The following is a 19,680-nucleotide window of genomic DNA, read 5'->3' as shown; positions in this document are numbered from 1 at the left end:
TTTCTATCGCATAGTTTGAAAAATCGGATTCTTGAGCTACTTCTTAGGAGTTATGAGATATTGCTTAGGAATAGATAACAACAAGTTTTCATATGGATTGTAAGGATAGTTTTTCCGCAAAGTTTTAAAATAAAAGAAAATTTTTTGATTTTATTTATTTTAAAATATCCTTACAATGGCATTTGAGGAAAAATTGTTGCTTATATAATTCCGTTAAGAGCAAGAGTGGAAATATGAAATTGATTCTTTCATTTGTGGTAATGTCTAAATTTACCAAATAAGGAAAGATTCTCATCATCCAAGGTTCAATTGGACCGGAACTTGGAATCATGCAAGTTGTATAGCATGATGAATGAGAACTTTCAAGTTTTGGAAAATTAAGACTAATTACTTGTTCACATGGATGTGTGAGTCAAGTAAAGGACTTAGGGATCGAGTACACATTCTTGTGCACTGATTAAGTCCACCACTAAAGATCGTTAAGAAGAATCAAATTAGGCAGAAGGATAAAAGTTTCTCATATCTGAAAAGATGGGAGAGTACTTTAGTATCAGTTTTGAGATCATCTTAATGATTAAGAAACCATATCAAAATTAGTTCTCTAAGGAAATCTTAGTGCATTCTTATGACTAAGAAGAGGAACTTGAATTGTTGAAATGGTTAAATCAAGAAGATGAGTCATACTTCGTTCCAATACAAGTCTTAGAGTCATACTCCAAGATTGTCATTTGAGTGACATGTCTTAAAGAAGGTTTAAAGCACTTGTCAAATGTAAGAGTAAAAGTTTTCTACTCTTGTACATTTGAAATTGGTAAGTTGTGATGTTTTGGATAAAACAAAGACCAACTTAGGCCAATTGTGTGAAGTGTTTGTCTTGATTAGAATCCACACTATCTCTTGGATATTTGACAAGGGAGTCTTATAGGTCAAGAGGTCAGTGGGAGTCTTAAAAGTCTTGAAAGTCTCAAGAACTAATCAAGAATAAAACCTAAAGTTCTTCACTAGCACACAACTTGAGGTTCATAACCTATCGTGTTGACATATTCTGTGCCCATTCCAGTTAAAGTTGGTTTTGCATATGAGTTCTTAGAGTTCTCAATTTGTTGCACAACAACTTGGAAGCAATGGTAGGCCCTTGAGCTGCCAGGTGGCAAGAAATTAAGATTGAGTTCAGTCCATATGAGTTTGGATTTGTCATTATCCTTTTCTTGTGACTATGATTTTGACAATTCACATGGATAAGAACACATACACCATTAAATCTAAGTGTCATAAGGTTTCTCTCTGATTCATGAAAATGATGGTGAGGAAACACTTTCACTAAGTAGATTTTAGCTAGATAGCAATTGTGATATTTGCATTCTCAAAGTCGTTAGTGGAGCGCGTGTGGTTAACCGGCACACTAATTTGGACTTGTGAGAAGTGGCAAAAAGGTCTAAACATTATGATTACGGCATCCCTCTTCATAATTGTTTAGATACACAAGTGTGCTATCTAAGGGAAGGTGTATGATTTTGATACAGCTTTATCAAAACAATCTAGCATCAGAAATCTGAACTTTGGTAAGAAAGTCAATGAAGTATTGATTTCTAGAAGTCCAGCTGATTTCTGAGTACATGTCAAAGCTAGTGGGAGCATAAGTGTTATGCTATTAATCATCATGTTAGTGGGAGCATGATAATTATGATAAGTATTGCAAGTTAGCAATGTTAATTATAGAAAACAAAAGTTTCAATTGGGAAAGAGTTGTTTTGCTATAATTAAGGGAGAGGAAATTATACTTCATATCAAATCTATAAGGTTTAGATTTGAGGTTTTAATCATTTAGTCAAGGAAATATATGAATTTCATGTTGGAATGGCTCAACATAAGGAAATTCTGTATATGGGTCCATTATTTGCGTTCTAAAATTCGATTATGATTACGGCATCCCTTTTCATAATCTGAATTATGAGAACTTGGCAAATTGAAATGGAAATGTTATAGCAAAAGACTGGTTTAGTCTTTATGTGAGACATCATGAATCGTGTCCCATATGCTTCGGATATAGGATCGATTACATGTGCTATAATCATCCGTTCTAAAATTTTCCAAATGCCTGAGGCATTAAGAAGGGAAAAGGTTTAGAACTGGATATGACTAAAAGGATTAAACAATTGTCGAGGACAATCTAAGGTTTACCAAAGATTGGTTGCTCAAGGACAGTTGGAAGTATAGTGATAATTCTGGAAGGACCATATTGACATAATCTGTAAGGAGGCAACTCTTGTTCAGAAGTGATAGTCAAAATGGAATCTGGAAATGTTTCAAAGTTAGAATTTTCAATCTGTTTAAGATTAGGAAACTTAATGCAAGAAGGATGTTTCCAAGGAGCTGATCTCCTTTGGAATACTCTGTAATGATTGTTGTCAAGTCTTTCTGACTTTGTGCATAATCGTTACAAGAGGATCAATGCATATAAGTTTAGAATCTAACAGATTTCTGTAAATGGCATGAATTTGGAATTCTCGCATTTGCAGTAAGGATTTGGGAGTGTGAAAAGAGAATCATTGAAGTTATGTTCAATTGATCTAGTTCACAAAGTAAAGATCATAGACAAACATAGTATGCATACTTGGTGTGTGGCATGACTAGTGTTTAAGAAAACATAGTGTACATGCTTGGAGCATGGGACAACTATTGTTTTAAATTCAAGAATAAAGTTGATAGCTGAAACAGTGTACAATGAATAATGTGTAATCATATGGTGATAAATAAAAGGTGTTTTATTTATGTTCAAAGGGTTGATACCATATTGGATTCTATTATTATTGTGTTTCACTTTGCATGTTTTGACTTCCCGAATAAACTGGGTTATTCTTCCGGAATGACTAAGTTATTCAAACCATCCACAGTCGGTCATATGTTGGAAGTAGATATGAATTAAGACTGTCATGATGGGTTGTAGAGGTCTAAGGTGTTGGACAAGGCTACAGCAATCATGAGTGCTCATAAGTTCTGAGTATTGGATTCAACCCGCGCTCATTGGAATCACTTCATGGATTTTATCACGAGTGATCATGAGACGATAATATCTTATATTCTTCAAACCTAGAGATATGAGTTGTTACTATGAGTTGGTAGTACATTGATTGCACGAAACCGCATTCGGTAACTCGGTGCTATAAAACGTGCTTTTGTGTATGATTCAACAAGTAGTAGAACAAGCCATATGAGTCGAAGTTTATCCGTTCCTTTTACCTTCGGGATAAAAGCGATATCTGTGGGCCCCTCGATGATTTGATGATGACAAATGGAAGTGCTCGGCCGGGCCAGGACTGATTTGATTTGTTCAATTAGTCAGTCGTCATAAATCGGAAATCGGGAAACAACAAATGGACAGAGAGAATGATTATAATCCATGTCTCAGTCCATATGATATCTAGAATGGAGGAATATATGATCCCTTATCTAATGGACAAGTCACTGACAAAGGTCAGAGTTCATCGACAAGGTCAGAGTTCGACAGAAGCTTTTGAGAGCTACGATTTCCGGTTAGTTCCTGAAGTCATACGCAATAATAGTTTTAGACTTATCCAAGTGGGAGACTGTTGGATTAATGTCTAAGTCCATAACTATATTTGGTAAGACTTGACCCGACCCGGCATGGTCCATTTGGGTTGCATACCATCATGCACTTGAATGAGAGAAATAAGACACTTATGGTTATTAATATATTATAAGTTCTAGTATATTAATAATAAGAATAATAAGATTATTTAATTAGTATTGATCAAGAATTAATCTAGGATTAATTAAGTGATCAAAAGAAGACTAATTAAATATATGGGTTGATTGTGTAAATCATCCATACTTGTATAGTGGGCTAATGCTCCATGGATAATCAAGTTGGGCTAAAACCCATAGGATGGTCCATGGATGCTCCATGGTGTATTTGTACCCATGGATCCAAGGAAATGGAAAGCCATGACAATTAAGAGTTTACCCTAATTGTGTAACTATATAAGCATCTTATTATTGAGGAAAAATCGGCCACTAGAGATAGTGAAGAAAGGGCTAGCCGATTTTGATGAGTGTAGAATTCTCTCAAGTCATTCCAAGTGTTTTGATGATTGTTATTCCATTTGAGGTGTCACACTTGGGGCACTAAGCACTCAAGCTTCATGAAGACTTACTACACCAAAAAGGTATGTATTCTATCCTACTATATCCATTGTTTTATATGCTAGATTAGGATAATACCTTGGAAGTTCTTATTTGCATGTATAATAGAGAAAACATAGATCCAAGGTATTTAGGGTTGCATGTACACTTAGGAAGTGTTAGAATGCTCAAAACCCAACAAATCGCAAGGCAAAAGACCCTGTTTTGACCGTGACGAGTTTAAAGAAAAGAAAGTTCGGTGACGAGTTTGGAAACAGGTCCGGAATCTGAATGTCGGCCTTTGATCCAGAGACAAATTTTTGGGTTGTAAAACGAAATTCAGGAGCCTCTAAGTTTTATAAAAGCACCCATGATTTTAACTCATGGACCAAAGTTGACCTAGCTGAATTATCTAGAGCTCCATTCCACAATCGCTCGGAAGATCCAAGTGCTTCTAATTTCAAAAGGTTTCTTGACAAATAAGTAAAAGAAAATTTTCCATCAATGAAGACTACAAGAGCCTTGTATCGAAAAGATAAAGAGGTTCTTGATCCAGAATCAGGCAAACCCATGAAGATCATTCTTTGGCCTGCTACAAAATAGCAAAAAGAAATTCCTATCCCTCAGCACTTCTAGGAGGTATATCTGGATAAAATGGAATTTTGGGCTGATGATGACGAAACTGCAACTATTGCTATCAAATTCAAGGATCGGGAACAAGTTTTGAGGTTGATAAGTGCAAAATATCTTCTTCGATTCAGAGAGAGGGATATCCGGGCTCTGGCTTGTCACCAGATCATTTGCAGAAAAGACATCATGGAAGCTGCTGCTAAAGAATTCATTGCAATGGTGGCTACAATCATTAATGGAAGGATGTGGATGGGCTCGATGGGAAGATCGAATCTAAAGCTGTATGAGAAGCCAGCCGAGAAGCCAAATGAATGAAGTTCAAGACTATGCTAGCTACAAACCAAGGGGGAGATTGAAGGTCCATAATATTGTGGTTTGAGCTAGGCATTAATTTTGTATAGATCTGATCAGGGTGTCAGTGTTTGTATAGCAGTGTAGTAACTTGAACTTGTATGTGTCCAGCCTCACACGTGTGTGCGGCCGCACACACGTGTATGGCTGCACACTCGTGTGCTGGTAGGCGTACTATTTATAGTAGCTGAGTTGTGTCAGATTGTACTTTTTGCTGAACACTGCAGTGAGTGTACTTTCTCAAGTTGTACTTGACATTTGTTCGTAATAGATGTGTTCATGCTTGATGTTATCTTTCTTCTACTCCTTCTACATTTCATTTTGATTGCAATCATTGATTACTGGATTGGATCCATAATTTGGGGACTAACATACACCTCATAAAATTTTCCTCTCTCCTCCCCATACATCTCTTACCAAAATCATAATCACATCCCTCATTTCCCACACTCCACCCTCTCTTTCTCTCTCTAAAAACTTCTCTCTGCCTTCTCTCTAGAAAATACGAAGTTAGAAGTAAAATCTGTGAGAGAGATTTTTCCAATCGATAATTCATGAGTCTACATGCATCTTGGTATTTTAGTGGACGATTTTGGTGGAGTATAACCCCAAAGAGCTGACGAGGGAGATGAGTTATGTAGAGAGATAGAATCTCTCTTTTCTCTCTTTTCTTCTCTCTAAAAACCCCATTCTTTCCCTCTCTCTCTCTCTCTAACCCATGAAAATATTTAGTCAAGAACATCATTTTACTCAAAAAATTCATCATCTAGTGTTATACATCAAGGTAAAATCGAATCCCTCACATTTCCTTTACTTTACCTTCAAAGATCACAAGTTTTCTTACATTTTCTTGTTCTTCTACACCATTCTTTATAAACCTTCATGTTCATAACCATGAATGTCGGTTTTGATGATGATGGTGGTAGGATTTCACCCAAAAAAACATGCATGTTGTAAATGGTGAAGTCCCATGACCAAAACCTAAGTCAAAATCAACATAATGCACTTTTCTACAAGTTTTGGTGGAAAATCATCACATGCACCCTAAGTTTTCTTTCAAAAATGACTTTTGAACATTTCAAACTCATGAATGGTCTTCAAACCAACATGCATGTAATGATCTTCAAGCTTAGATGCTAGATGATCAAAGTTTGTTGCTAAAAGCTTTCATAGATGTTCATAAACGACTAATTCACAAGTAAATATCTAAAACTTCTTTTTTATTCAAATCCAATTTTTCCCAGAATCCCACCAACAAAATGAGATGTTCTGCAAATTTTCAGAAGATAACTTAATTTTCTCGGATTATTATAATTATTTCAAGAAAATATAGCAATAATTCACAAAAAATATTTTTTTTATGGTCAATCAATTCTGGAAAAATTCTGATATTACCCATACAATGATTAAAGACGTTTCATGATGTTTCATGCAGTTATGTGAATGTCGTCTATTGATTTCGAATTTATTTTTGTTGAAGAGAAATAAATAGTAAAATTAAGTTATAAATGTCCAAACGCATACTTAATAATTTTTATATCTTATGGACATCATAAAATCTACATGCACAAATTTACAGATTTTCCATGAGTATTTCTTATTTTTCTCGATTTAATGAAGGTTTAATGGGTTAAATTAGTAGTAAATAGTTACACATGTCTAAAAATTATAAAACTTTACCAGAGCATCTTATAATACATATTAATCATGAATAAAAAAGTTTAATGAATTTCTCTTACTGTTTACTAAAATTTCATGAATTAATGCTCATTTATGAGAATAAATCAGGGAAAATAGTTAAACTGTTCTAAAAATAATAATAAATTTCCATACCATCATGTATTACATTTTAACCATAAATAAAAATTTTGGGCACTTTTCTAAATAGTTTAGTATTTATTTTAATTTTTAATAGAATAAATATACAAAAATCAAAAAAATAGGTTAAGTTGTTCAAAAACCAGTTTTGATATTTTTACCAGTTTGTATACGTCAAATAATAGTTTTAACTTTTTTGAAGAGTTATTGAATCCTTTTGCTATTTATGCTATATTTCTTACATTAAATGTACATAAATCCAAAAATCGGACTCCAATATATGAAAAATCAATTTTGGTAATTTTCCCAGCTTATATACACTGTATATGAATTTTACAAAAAGTTTGGTAATTTTCATTTACTTTTTAATTATTTTTCACAAATTAATCCTTATTTAAGTGAATAAAACAAAGAAAATATCTACACTATTTTCTAATTATCTCTATTTTTTTAGAATAAACACACAAACATCATAAAATCAGGTTAAACTGTTTGAAAATGAATTTGGGTATTTTTCCTAGTTTATATACATTATATAACAGTTTTACAAAAAAATTAGGAATTTTCATTAACTATTTATTATTTTCACAATTTTTTTTTGATGTTTTTAAGGAATTAGATGGTGGAAAAATAGTTAAACATATTTAAAAATCATGAAAAATTACAAGAGGGTTCTAAATTATAGTTAGAACTGAAATGTAAAGTTTGGAAATTTTTAGAACTGATTTGATTTAGTTTTGGATTTTTAGCTTGTAAAGCCCTTACAAAAGTGCTAAAATGCATTACAAACAATAACACAAAATGGGATTTGTCACTTGCAAATGTTAATAAGTCCATTAGTATATGGAAATCTGAATTTTCAGAAAATTACTTGCAACTTATATAAAACCTAACTTTGACACAATATTGGCATAATTCTATTGTAGAAGTTAAGTATGCTAGTGTTAGATTTCGATTAGAGACTCATTAGTGTATACCATTATTGTAGGAATCGGTAGTGGTACAATTGGAACTTAGTTCAAGGCATCATTTGCATCATCTCAAAACATTGTGAGTATTAACACTCCCCCTATTTCCGGTTTTTATGTTTTGGGGTGGAAAAACATGTCTAAACTATTTACGATTGATGTATCTATATTGAATTGTATCAAACTTTATTGCTATATTTTGCTATATTTCTCTATGTATGTTTATGCAACTTGAAACATAAGGCCTTATCGTCTTAAGTCCATTCCATTACACTTTACTCCAACCATTAACTCTTTCAGCCAATGATCATTATGGTTATCACTATTAGGTTCTGACAACTCCTCACTCGCCCGATTGCTTGAGTGCATGATACCATATTCATCTATGGAACGATAACCACAGATCTTGACAGGGTATCAGTCATAGGATTGGATGTGAAGTCAGTGTTCGCTCATATACATACAAACTTGTTTATTAATTATAACAATGAACTATGTTTTTCATTATAGCAATGGGCTTTATTTCTCATTATAGTAATGAACTTTGTTTCTCATTATAGCAATGAACTTTGTTTCTCATTATAGCAACGAACTTTTATTATCGAAAACTTATATACTTGTCTTAGCAATGAAACTGTTTGCTCCTTGTAGCAACGAACTTGATTGCTCATTATAACAATGAAACTTGTTAGTCGTTTTAATAACGAACTTATTTCCCATGAGAATATGAACGTTGCATCTCATTTGAGCAATGTACTTTATTTCTCATGATGACAAAGAACTTTGTTTATGCAAACTTATTTGCTCATTTTAGCAACGTACTTTCATTTGTGGAAACTTCTATTAAAACTTTGATTATGATTCATGAAACCAATATTATTTTTAACTTGTGAACTCACCAACTATTTTGGTAGTTGACCGCTCATTTTACATGTTTTTTGAGGAATCATCTAGTAAGAGGCACCTAGAGACACATCACTTGTAGGAGCGTTTGAATGTGTTGTATTTCTAATACATTGTAATTTATTTTGAAAAGTTGTTTAAACTCATTGTAAATTGTAATGCTTTTTAATACTATGGTTGGTATTGTCTTTTAACTTTTGCTATAAGACCCTTTTTGCTGCCACGTCCCGTGTTTTCGTTTTAGCAGGGTTTGACAAACGTGAACAGTCCGTTCCAAATTGGAGGAGGATTGGGTTTCCTAAACATGGATAAAAGAGAAATATACCCAATATATCCCATCTTGTAAAACATGTTGATGAGATCAGTTGATAAAATTGAGTCTGGATCCACAAGGTTGTCTGATGAATCAAGCCCCAACATTCTGTAGAAACGGGCTTTGTTGATAGAGGTATTGTTGGTTGCAACCTCGAAAGTGACGATGTCATCAGACTGAATGTATGTTGTAGTGGAGAGAAAGTAATTAGAGAGGGTGAATTTTGGTGTGAAAATCCGAGAAATTTCGCATCCTATTTTATAGGCCAGAGGTCCTTGGACTACGCGGGGTGTAGCCTCGGACGCGACGCGTTCCTCTTGAGACGTGTCGCTTCGCTGATGGTGCATTGTGGCTGCTTCTCGGACCGCAGAAGGCTTGGCGTACGCGCAACGCTCCCTCCTCGTACGCAGGGAGTACCTCGTATGCGAGGCACTTCTTGGCTATGTTGGGCGTCCGAAGTACAGGTGTCCGAATCCGAAGACCAGACCGTGATCAGCAAGCGACGACCCTGATTGAGCCACCTGATCACCTTCGCAACAGATTTCGCAAATTCACACTCCGACTTCTAAAAATCATAACTTTCGCATACGAGCTACTTTTTCGACGTTCTTTATATCCATGCGTAGGCGGGAACGTACTCTACAATTTCGTTTAGACTCCGTTGGCTAATTTTGATTTTATTTTAAAAGTTATATTATTAACAGGCGGGGACATGGTTGGTCCGTTAAAAATTCATAACTTCTTCATCCGACATTCGTTTTTGTCTGTCCTTTTATCGTTACGGTATTGTTAACAAGATCTTCGATTCTTGTTTAGGTTGTGTCGGCTAAAAACCGCTCGATCTAATATTCGAACTTCGGGCTATACACTGCTAAGTCGAGACTTCGAAAAATCATAACTTCCTTATACGAAGTCAGATTTGGGCGTTCTTTTTATGGATGCTCTCAGTTTAACGTATTCTACGACTTTTATTTTAGATCACTAAGGCTAAAAGTGTCTCTATCGTAAATTCACTATTTACGCTTCCCGGTGCCATGCCGGTTCCGTCGCGAAACTTCGACGGGTCATAACTTCTTCGTTATAACTCGGATTTCGGCGTTCTTTATATATACGGAACCCTTGAGACATATTATACAACTTGGTTAGGATTATTTATTTTAAATGATCTTTTGTCAAAAATTCATTTTCGACCCCTATTATATCAAAATTGACTAGTCCGGATCTACGGGTGTTACAATTATCTCCCCCTTAGGATGATTACGTCCCGAAATCATCAACGAAACAGGGCAGTATAATGACTCCATATGTTATCTCTTCATCCTAGGTAATAATCGTAACTTCTTTGTTCCTTTGAATGAGTATTTAACTCTTGGACTCCTTTACTGCAGGCGGTGCTCGATCTTGCACTTGCTCCCTATCTCACGTTAGACTCCAAATTACGACCTTCAAGTCACTATCTCGATCCTCACTGGATACAAACTTAAGATAAGTTATTTTATTACTACAACGGAACGATGTGTCATATTCTAATGACCTATCATCGTATGTTGCAACGCTTAGACTTAGGTCTCTTAGAGTCTTCTAGAACATATTATACCTTCCTTCATCAACTTTCAACATGTAGCATTTCTTGCTACAAGCAATTATCTCGATACTTCTACTGATCGATTTGATTGTCTTTCACTTCAAACTTCTAGCTTAAGTCAGATGCTATATCGGACTTGGTTCTCTGAATCATTTAACATACTCGTCTTAGTCGGACTTAATTTTATATGACCACTAGGTTCGGAATAACAACAATATTCTTAGTCATTACCGAAATGATGGTAACGACATACTCGAATAAAACGGAATCAATTACTAGCTCCTTGGTAGCCTTGTGACTTTTCCTGGTCCAAGTGTGAGTCCTGTGCTTCCGGTAGTATAGGCCTTTACTACCATCCACACCTACTCACACTCGTACCAAGTATTGTCTCGTAGTTTTCCAAGTCACCATGCACGAATTTCACATAATCATTTAACACAACGGATAATATAATGAAGCTTTATATTATTTCTTGAAACGATTTCATAGGTGTTCAAGTTCACCCTAAACAATGCCTCTAATAGGCTACATCATATGAACTACTCTCTTAGCTACTTCGTAACTCGATCTTCGGGTATGAATTCCTCATCCTCGATTCCTCGCGTTGTTTTATGCTTCATCGCGGATCATGTGGAATGCCCTTGGCCTTGGTGGTGTATCTGGCATCGCTGCCTCGTTTTTCTTCGGGCAGTCTTTGGAAGCATGCCCTTCTTTGTTACATCTGTAACACACCCTTTTCTTGGATGCGCACTTGCTGGCGTAATGCCCAGTCTTTTCACATTTGTAGCAAGTCACTTTTTCACTACATTTCCCGAAGTGTTTCTTTTTACACTTCTCGCACCACTTAGCTTCACCCCTCCTCCTCCTTCAGACTTTGAGAATTTTCTTTCTTTGTTGGACTTTGCAGATCCCTGATGCTTCCTTTTCTTGCCAACTTCAGCTTTCTCCAGACTCTTTTCTCTTATCTAGGTCTCCACATTCTTGGCAGCCCATATGGCGGCTTTCAGAGTGGTTGCTTGTTTGACCATTGGACCAAAGTCCGCTGGTAATCCATGGGCAAACTTATTGACCTTGGAGAGCTCAGTTGGAACTAGGTAAGGAACAAGCTTCATCTTCTCCGTAAAACTTACAGCATACTCAGTGACACTCATATTTCCCTTCTTCAGATTTTGGAACTCATTATTGATCTCCAGGAGATCCTGCTCAGAGCAGTACTGCAGTTTTAGTTGCACAAGGAAATCTTCCCAAAACATCTTGCTTGCTTCTCCCTTGGGTACCGTATTGGCCAATAGCTTCCACTAGCTTAGCACCCCAGAATTTAACATAGGAATCACGAGAGTGGTCTTCTATCTGTTGCTACACTCGCAACTCTCAAACATTGTCTCCATCTTGGAGATCCAGTCCATAACTTCCACCGGTGATGGGCTTCCAGAAGACTCGGGGGTTTGGATGCCATGAAATCCTTGTACTTTCATCCACGTTCGTCATTTCCTCCATCCTGATTGTTTCGTCTAACTATCGGTGGGTTGGCTTGACCAACCGTCCCACTGTAGTTCCCTCCTTCTGACTGCCCATCATTGAGCTCGGGCTGTTCAATAGGCACCGTAAGTTCCTCTCGATTTTGTTGAAGTAAACGCCTTGTTTCCTCCATTTGACTATCTAACATCATTTGGATCATCGCTTGTGTTGGATTAGTGTCTAAGTCCATAACTATTTTGGTATGTACTTGACCCGATTATGAGCATGGTCCTTTTGGGTTGCCTTCACCATAGCAATGTGTAGGATGAATTAAGGAGAGAAAGGTTTAATTATGATTTATTAATATATTATGAGAATAATATATTAAAGGAGAAATCATATTGTTTAATTAATATTAGTCAAGAATTAATTTTGTGGCTAAAAGAGATTAATTAAACTTAGGGGACTGGAATTGTAATGATAAGATAATTGCAATTGGGCTATGGATCACCTTGGAATAATAGGTTGGACGAATTCTATGGGGAAGCCCATTAGAAATCGTCCAAGGCATGTTCCAGAAGGGGTCCATTGGCTGCTTAGGGATTAAGCAGTCAAATTAGGGTTTCCTTGTTTGATAACCGTAATAGCCTAAGTATATAAGCGACCCTTGGGCACCAAAAACGTGGCTTACACTTGGATTAGGGTTTCCAGCCATTTTTTTGGTGCCTCCCCTCTCTTCTCTCCTGCATCCAATTGCTTAGTTATGTTTGTGACTACATTAGAGGTGCAACACTTGAGGCACTAAGCTTTCAGAAGCCAAGGATTGATTGTTATTGCTATATATAACAATCAAAGGTAAGATCTAAACCCTAATTTCAGTTATAGTTTATTAGATCTAGGGTTTATGGCTTTGGATTATCAACTGCATGTTCATTAGACAAACTAGATCCAAATCTATTAGGGTTTCCATGTACACCATAGGATTGATGTATTGCTCAAAACCCATCAGCTTGTACCCTTGCCATCGTGATTGGCTCACGTGCGGTTACTACAACAGGTATTTGTTCAATCACTGGGGGCTGTTGATTCCTATTTCCATTCGCATTCCCGACTCCACTTCGGGTTCTTGCCATTTTGATCTATACACCAATTTAAACATTCGGTGTGTAGTGACGAGAATTAAGATAGAGGAGATTTTTATTTACAAGCGACGTGAAATTCTCCCTATTACTCTGAAAAGTTACATGCCAATTCTAATATCGTAATTAAACGTTTAGAAATTTGAACACATAAAGTTTTTGGATCCGGTCAACAACAGACCATGGATCCGATCATATAATGCATATCATAAATCATTTAGCACACAAAAGCATGTTAGGCGTTTTTTTTCTAAATAAACTAGTGCTTGTGTCTGTTCAGGTGTAATACCTATATTTATTAGACACACTCCTCACGATTATTGCTTAACATTCTAAGTTCAAGTCTAGAAATAAATCCTTATTCCTAGTTCGCTTAAACTAATGCTCTGATACCAACTGTGACATCCCATTTTCATGGCTAGAAAATACCGATTTTGTTTATGCTTTATAAAAATAAGAGTACCTATTTTAATAAAAATGTTGTGGAATTTGTTCCCAGTAAAACCTGATAAATACGTTATCAAAGCATTTCCGAAGAAAAATATTTTTATTCATTTTAAAACATTTGGGATGTCATCGTCAATACATAAACATAAGCATAAACAGAACTTACATTCATTATCACTAGTGATTTATATCTCCTTAATCTCTTAGTGTAATGTGACTTCATATCAACACCTATGATATAAATAAACTAAGTGGGTCAGGTTGGGAAACCTGGTGAGTACATAGGGTTTTCAACCCACAATAATATAATTATTATGTTTAAAGATCAAACAATCAACCCAATTACCCATCCCCAATATCTTCTTTACTCTTAAGGATCTATCCTAAGAATCAGTTATTCATCGTTCATTCATTCCTAAGGATCATCCTAAGGAATCGGAACGAAGTCCATCATTGCCACGGTTTACACAAATGGTACTAATTCTGCATATTCGCCATGGTTTAGGCACCAAGTCTTCTTGGTCGCCAGGGTTTAAGCATCAAGTCTGCATGATCGGCAAGGTTTAGAGTACACCGAGTGAATACATCGTTCACAACACCTATAGGTTGCGAGCCTGCTAGTGTTCCACTGGACTTTCTAGAATAGTCCGTGGTTGTCATCCATACTCTGCTAGATGATGGGGCCAACATTTAGGAACAAGGCTTCTTACATCGTCCACCTCTCACCCTTACCTCATGGTCTATATCACCTGTCAACTCATCATCCAACTCATATTTCATCTACCCATGTTTTACCCAACATATTATGCAGATATAAATACATATACAGTTTAAATCATATAAAACTTGTATAAAATCGTTCATCCAGCATAGATAGTAGGTGTATAGATAATATGCACACATAGCACGTAGTTTATATAAAATACTTCATATCTATGTGTAAGATGAAAGTAACTATGCACTCACCTGTGAAGGTGGTGACTCGGCACTCGGACAGCACTTCGTTACTCTTAACATAATTTTCCTCGGACAAAACAGAGGGTTTTATAGAAAACCAGGCTTCGCTTGGAGCAGCGTTTCCGAACCGAAAGACCCTTTTTCTCGGGACTCCGGGAGCCTCGGGGCTTCCTTCGAGTGCTAGGGGTTTACCTAGGCTTTGGAGGGTTAGGATAGGCTAGAGAGAGAAAGTAATTAGAGAGAGTGAATTTTGGTGTGAAAATCCAAGAAATTTCGCATCCTATTTATAGGCCGAAAGTCCTCGGACTATGCAGGGTGTAGCCTCGGACGCGGCGCGTTCCTCTTGAGACGTGTCGCTTCGCTGATGGTGCATCGTGGCTGCTTCTCAGACCGCATAAGGCTTGGCGTACGCGCAACGCTCCCTCCTTGTATGCACAGTGTACCTCATATATGAGGCACTTCTTGGCTACGTTGGGCGCCTGAAGTACAAGTTTCCGAATCCGAAGACCAGACCGTGATCAGCAAGCGACGACCCTGATTGAGCCACGTCATCACCTTCTCAACATATTTCGTAAATTCACACTTCGACTTCTAAAAATCATAACTTTTGCATACGAGCTCCGTTTTCGATGTTCTTTATATCCATGCGTAGGCAGGAACGTAATCTACAACTTTCGTATAGACTCCGTCGGCTAATTTTGATTTTATTTTAAAATTTATATTATTAACAGGCCGGGACAGGGTTGGTCCGTTAAAAATTCATAACTTCTTCATCCGAAATCTGTTTTTGTCTGTCTTTTTACCATTATGCTATTGTTAACAAGATCTTCGATTCTCATTTAGGTTGTGTTGGCTAAAAACCGCTCGATCTAATATTCGAACTTTGGGATGTACACTGCTAAGCCGAAACTTCGAAAAATCATAACTTCCTTATACAAAGTCAGATTTGTGCGTTCTTTTTATGGATGTTCTCGGTTTAATGTATTCTATGACTTTTGTTTAGATCGCTAAGGCACGGTTCTCTCTATCGTAAACTCACTATTTATGTTTCCCGATGCCGTGCCGGTTCCGTCGCGAAACTTCGACGGGTCATAACCTCTTCGTTATAACTCGGATTTCGGCGTTCTTTATATGTACGAAACCCTTGAGACATATTATACGACTTGGTTAAGATTATTTATTCTAAATAATTTTTTGTCGAAAAGTCATTTTCGACCCCTGTTATCTCAAAATTGACTAGCCCGGATCTACGGGCGTTACAGTCCATCAGGTCCATGTGCATCTCAAAAGGGTAAAAGTCCTCGTAGGACTTCTGGAGTTCAACTGTCATTATGGCCAACAAGATACATGCCACTTTGGTAGCATCTCTCTCATGTGCCCTAAAGTCAGCGACCTCCTCTAGAGTAATAGTAGACTCATCAATTTCTTTCAGCTCCTTATCGAGGGCATATTCATTATCCTCGTAGCGCGTGACCATCCTGATGTTCCTGATCCAATCATTAAATTATGAACCATCAAAGATGACTCTCCCATAAAGGTTCATGAGAGAGAAGGAGCTGGTAGGGTTTGAGCCAGAAGCAACATTGTTGGAAGACATCTGAAAAAAATAAAGACAAGTTTAGATTAGATATAGAATCCTTAATAAGTCACCCAAATGTAATATTAAGGCTAGGACCCAAAACAATACTTTATAACTTGGAAGAGGGATGCGTTAATCCAAGCTATAAAATATTTGAAGGTAGGCGAATGACGATTCACCAATTTCCACCATGAAAAACGAAATAAAATATTAGGTTTTAATTGGATTGAAACTCCTAGATCTTTTGAGATTCATTGAACTTTTCAATGGCCTGTTTAAATCTTGATTGTGCCCTCTCAAGTTTGTGACTGGGATGCCGAGGATCACAAACAAGGTGTGAATAACCATGCAAATTAACTTGGTACCCTTAATCTTTATCACCTAATCAGTGTGCCGGTTACCCACACGCACTCCACCGATCTATGATAAACATTAAGTCACCCATTGCCACTCTTACTAGTCCATGTTAGTGTGCCGGTTACCCACACATGCTACACCAACGACTTGGTAAGGTACAAAGTGTAATTTCGTGGGATAACACCAAATTCACATTTTCCTAAAGTAACTAAGATTGGGAATTTATAAAAGGTCTAGTTACTTTATATTTATCATTATACTTTTAATGAGAATTATAGTCCTTGTCCTACCCGTTCGGCTAATAACCCTCCACCAGTCAAGGAAGCGGTGGGTGAGAGTGGACACCCATTAAGCTGCCATTTTATAGGCAACAACCTTATACCCCCCTTATAGACCGGCTTTGTGAATGAGGCCTACTAACGGTATAACTGACTTGCTCTTATACATAAAATTATTAACTTATAAAACTATAAAGTATAACGGTTGAATTTTAACTTTTAAAACTCTAGGGTTTGGAATTAAAGTTTTCTAAAGTGACTTTACAATTCCAAAACTTGAGGTCAAGTTTTGAAACTATTCAAAACCTTTCATATTAAATAACTTATGAGTTTTAATGGTTTTAAAGAAAAGACTTTTGGAATTCCGTAACTTGAGGACAAGTTATGGAGTACATTAATTAGCATTAAGATCAAGAATTACACTAACAAACAATTTGCAAATAATTCCTATGATCTACTAAAACTCATAAGCATGAAAATTCAAATCAACAATTTCCAGAATCATATAAACATATATAAAACTTGAAAATTTGATAATAACCTTTGAAAATGGATTAGCATAATCATTTTCACATCAAAAACGGGTTTTATAAGTCCAAAATAGTTTAGGGTAATGATTTTAGTCCATTTCCAGCAACAAAACTCAAAAATCTGCACACAAGGGCTCCTACTCGCCGAGTGCAAGAACCTACTCGATGAGTAGGATGAATTTTCACTTGGACTCGTCGAGTCCCCCCATGGACTCGGCGATTTCACTGAACAGTGAGCAAAATTTTGAATTTTTTTAGCAATTTGCATCAAGTATAAAGAAAACAAGCCTAGGCTCTGATACCATTGATGGGTTTTAAGCATTTTAACACTCCTATGGTGTACATGCAACCCTAGAAACCTTGGATATGTGTTTTCTCTAATATACATGCAAATATTATTTTTCCAAGTTTGTCATCCTAACTATCATGGCATGGGGTACTTGTAATATAAAAACTAGTAGAATGACATACCTTTCTTGTAGCTTGGATTCCTTAAGACCTTGTGAGCCTAGCACCCTAACTGTGATGCCTCAAATGTTTCACACAACACCACAACTCTTGGAATAACTTGAGAGAAGAACACTTTCACTCAAAATCGGCTAGCCCTCCTTGTACTTGTCTTAGTAGTCAATTTTGCTTACCATGATGTTCTTTATATCGTGTGTCACACGTAGGGTTACACCATGCAAACCCTAATGTGCATGACTTTTCATTTCCCCCATGATCCATGGGGTTTAACCTCCATGGAGCATCCATTGTGTTTTAGCCCAATCCAATGAACCATAGATCATAAGCCCACTATAAGAATGAATGATTTACAATTTAATTCCCACATATTTAAGTAGTCTCTTTAATTCCAAATTAATTCTTGATCAATAATAATTAAATAATATGGTTTCATATTAATATATTAGAATATATTAACAAATCATAAGTGTCCTTATTCTCATTTTGTCTATCCAATTGTTTAGATGCCATGGAACCCAAAAGGACCATGTCAAGCCGGGTCAAGCACATACTAAGTATAGTTATGGACTTAGACACCTTATCCAACAAAATCACCACCAAAAAATGGAAGAACTAGAGAGAGAATTCCTTGCTTTACAAAATCGGCTAGCACTCTTCTAAGCTCACTTAGGTACCATTTTTGGTAGCCTTAGGGTCTCTTATATAGTGTGGCAAACTAAGGTTACACCATGTAAACCCTAAGGACCTTCCATATCCCACATGCTACATGGGTTAAAACCTCCATGGAATATCCATCGGTCACCACATGGGTTTAGCCCAACATAAAGAACTATGGATCATTAGCCCACTTTATAAGAATGAATGATTTACCAAATCAACCCCTTATATTTAATTAGTCTCTTTTGATCACAAAATTAATTATTGATCAATACTAATTAAATAATATGATTTTATATTAATATATTAGAACTTATAATATATTAATAAAACATAATTATCCTCTTCTCAAAAGTCCATCCTTCAAATTGTCCTGGTGAAGTGCAACCCAAATGGACCATGCTACTCTCGGGTCAAATACATACCAAATATAGTTATGGACTTAGACACCTTATCCAACAGTCTCCCAGTTGGATAAGTCTAATAACTATAGTTGTAAGTATAACTTCAGGATCCGACTAGCAATCGTGGCTCTTAAATGCCTTTGTCGAACTTAGACGTACCATTTTAGATAAGTGATTATATAATCCTCTGCTCTCAAGATATCAGCCTAACAAACACATGGAACACAATCAATCTTATTTTCCAGCAGTTTGTTTCCCAATTTCCGATTTGTTTGACATAGAACTTAATCAAAAACATCAATTTAGTTCTGAACAGGCCCGTCACATACGTCAAAACAAAATCATCGAGGGGCCCAAGATATCGCTTTTAATCCTCCAAGGACTAAAAGGAACATATAAACTTTGATAGTATATGCTTGTACTAACTATTCACTGAACCATACACAACACCACGTTTTATAACATCGAGTTACCAATGTGTTTTCGTATTATCAATGTACGACCAACTCATAGTCAATAACTCATATATCTAGGTTTGAAGATTATATGATATTATCGTCTCACGATCACTCGAGATAAATTCCATGAAGTGATACACGTGAGTGTGGGTTAAATCCAATACTCAAACCTTATGAGTACTCTTGAATGTCATAACAATGTCTAACCATTTCTTACAATCTACAAACCAAATTCAT

The sequence above is a fragment of the Lactuca sativa genome, chromosome 2 (genome assembly GCF_002870075.4).
Source record: "Lactuca sativa cultivar Salinas chromosome 2, Lsat_Salinas_v11, whole genome shotgun sequence".
NCBI classification, from domain to species: domain Eukaryota; kingdom Viridiplantae; phylum Streptophyta; class Magnoliopsida; order Asterales; family Asteraceae; genus Lactuca; species Lactuca sativa.
The sequence above is the reverse complement of the archived record's forward strand: the minus strand, read 5'-3'. Positions refer to the sequence as shown.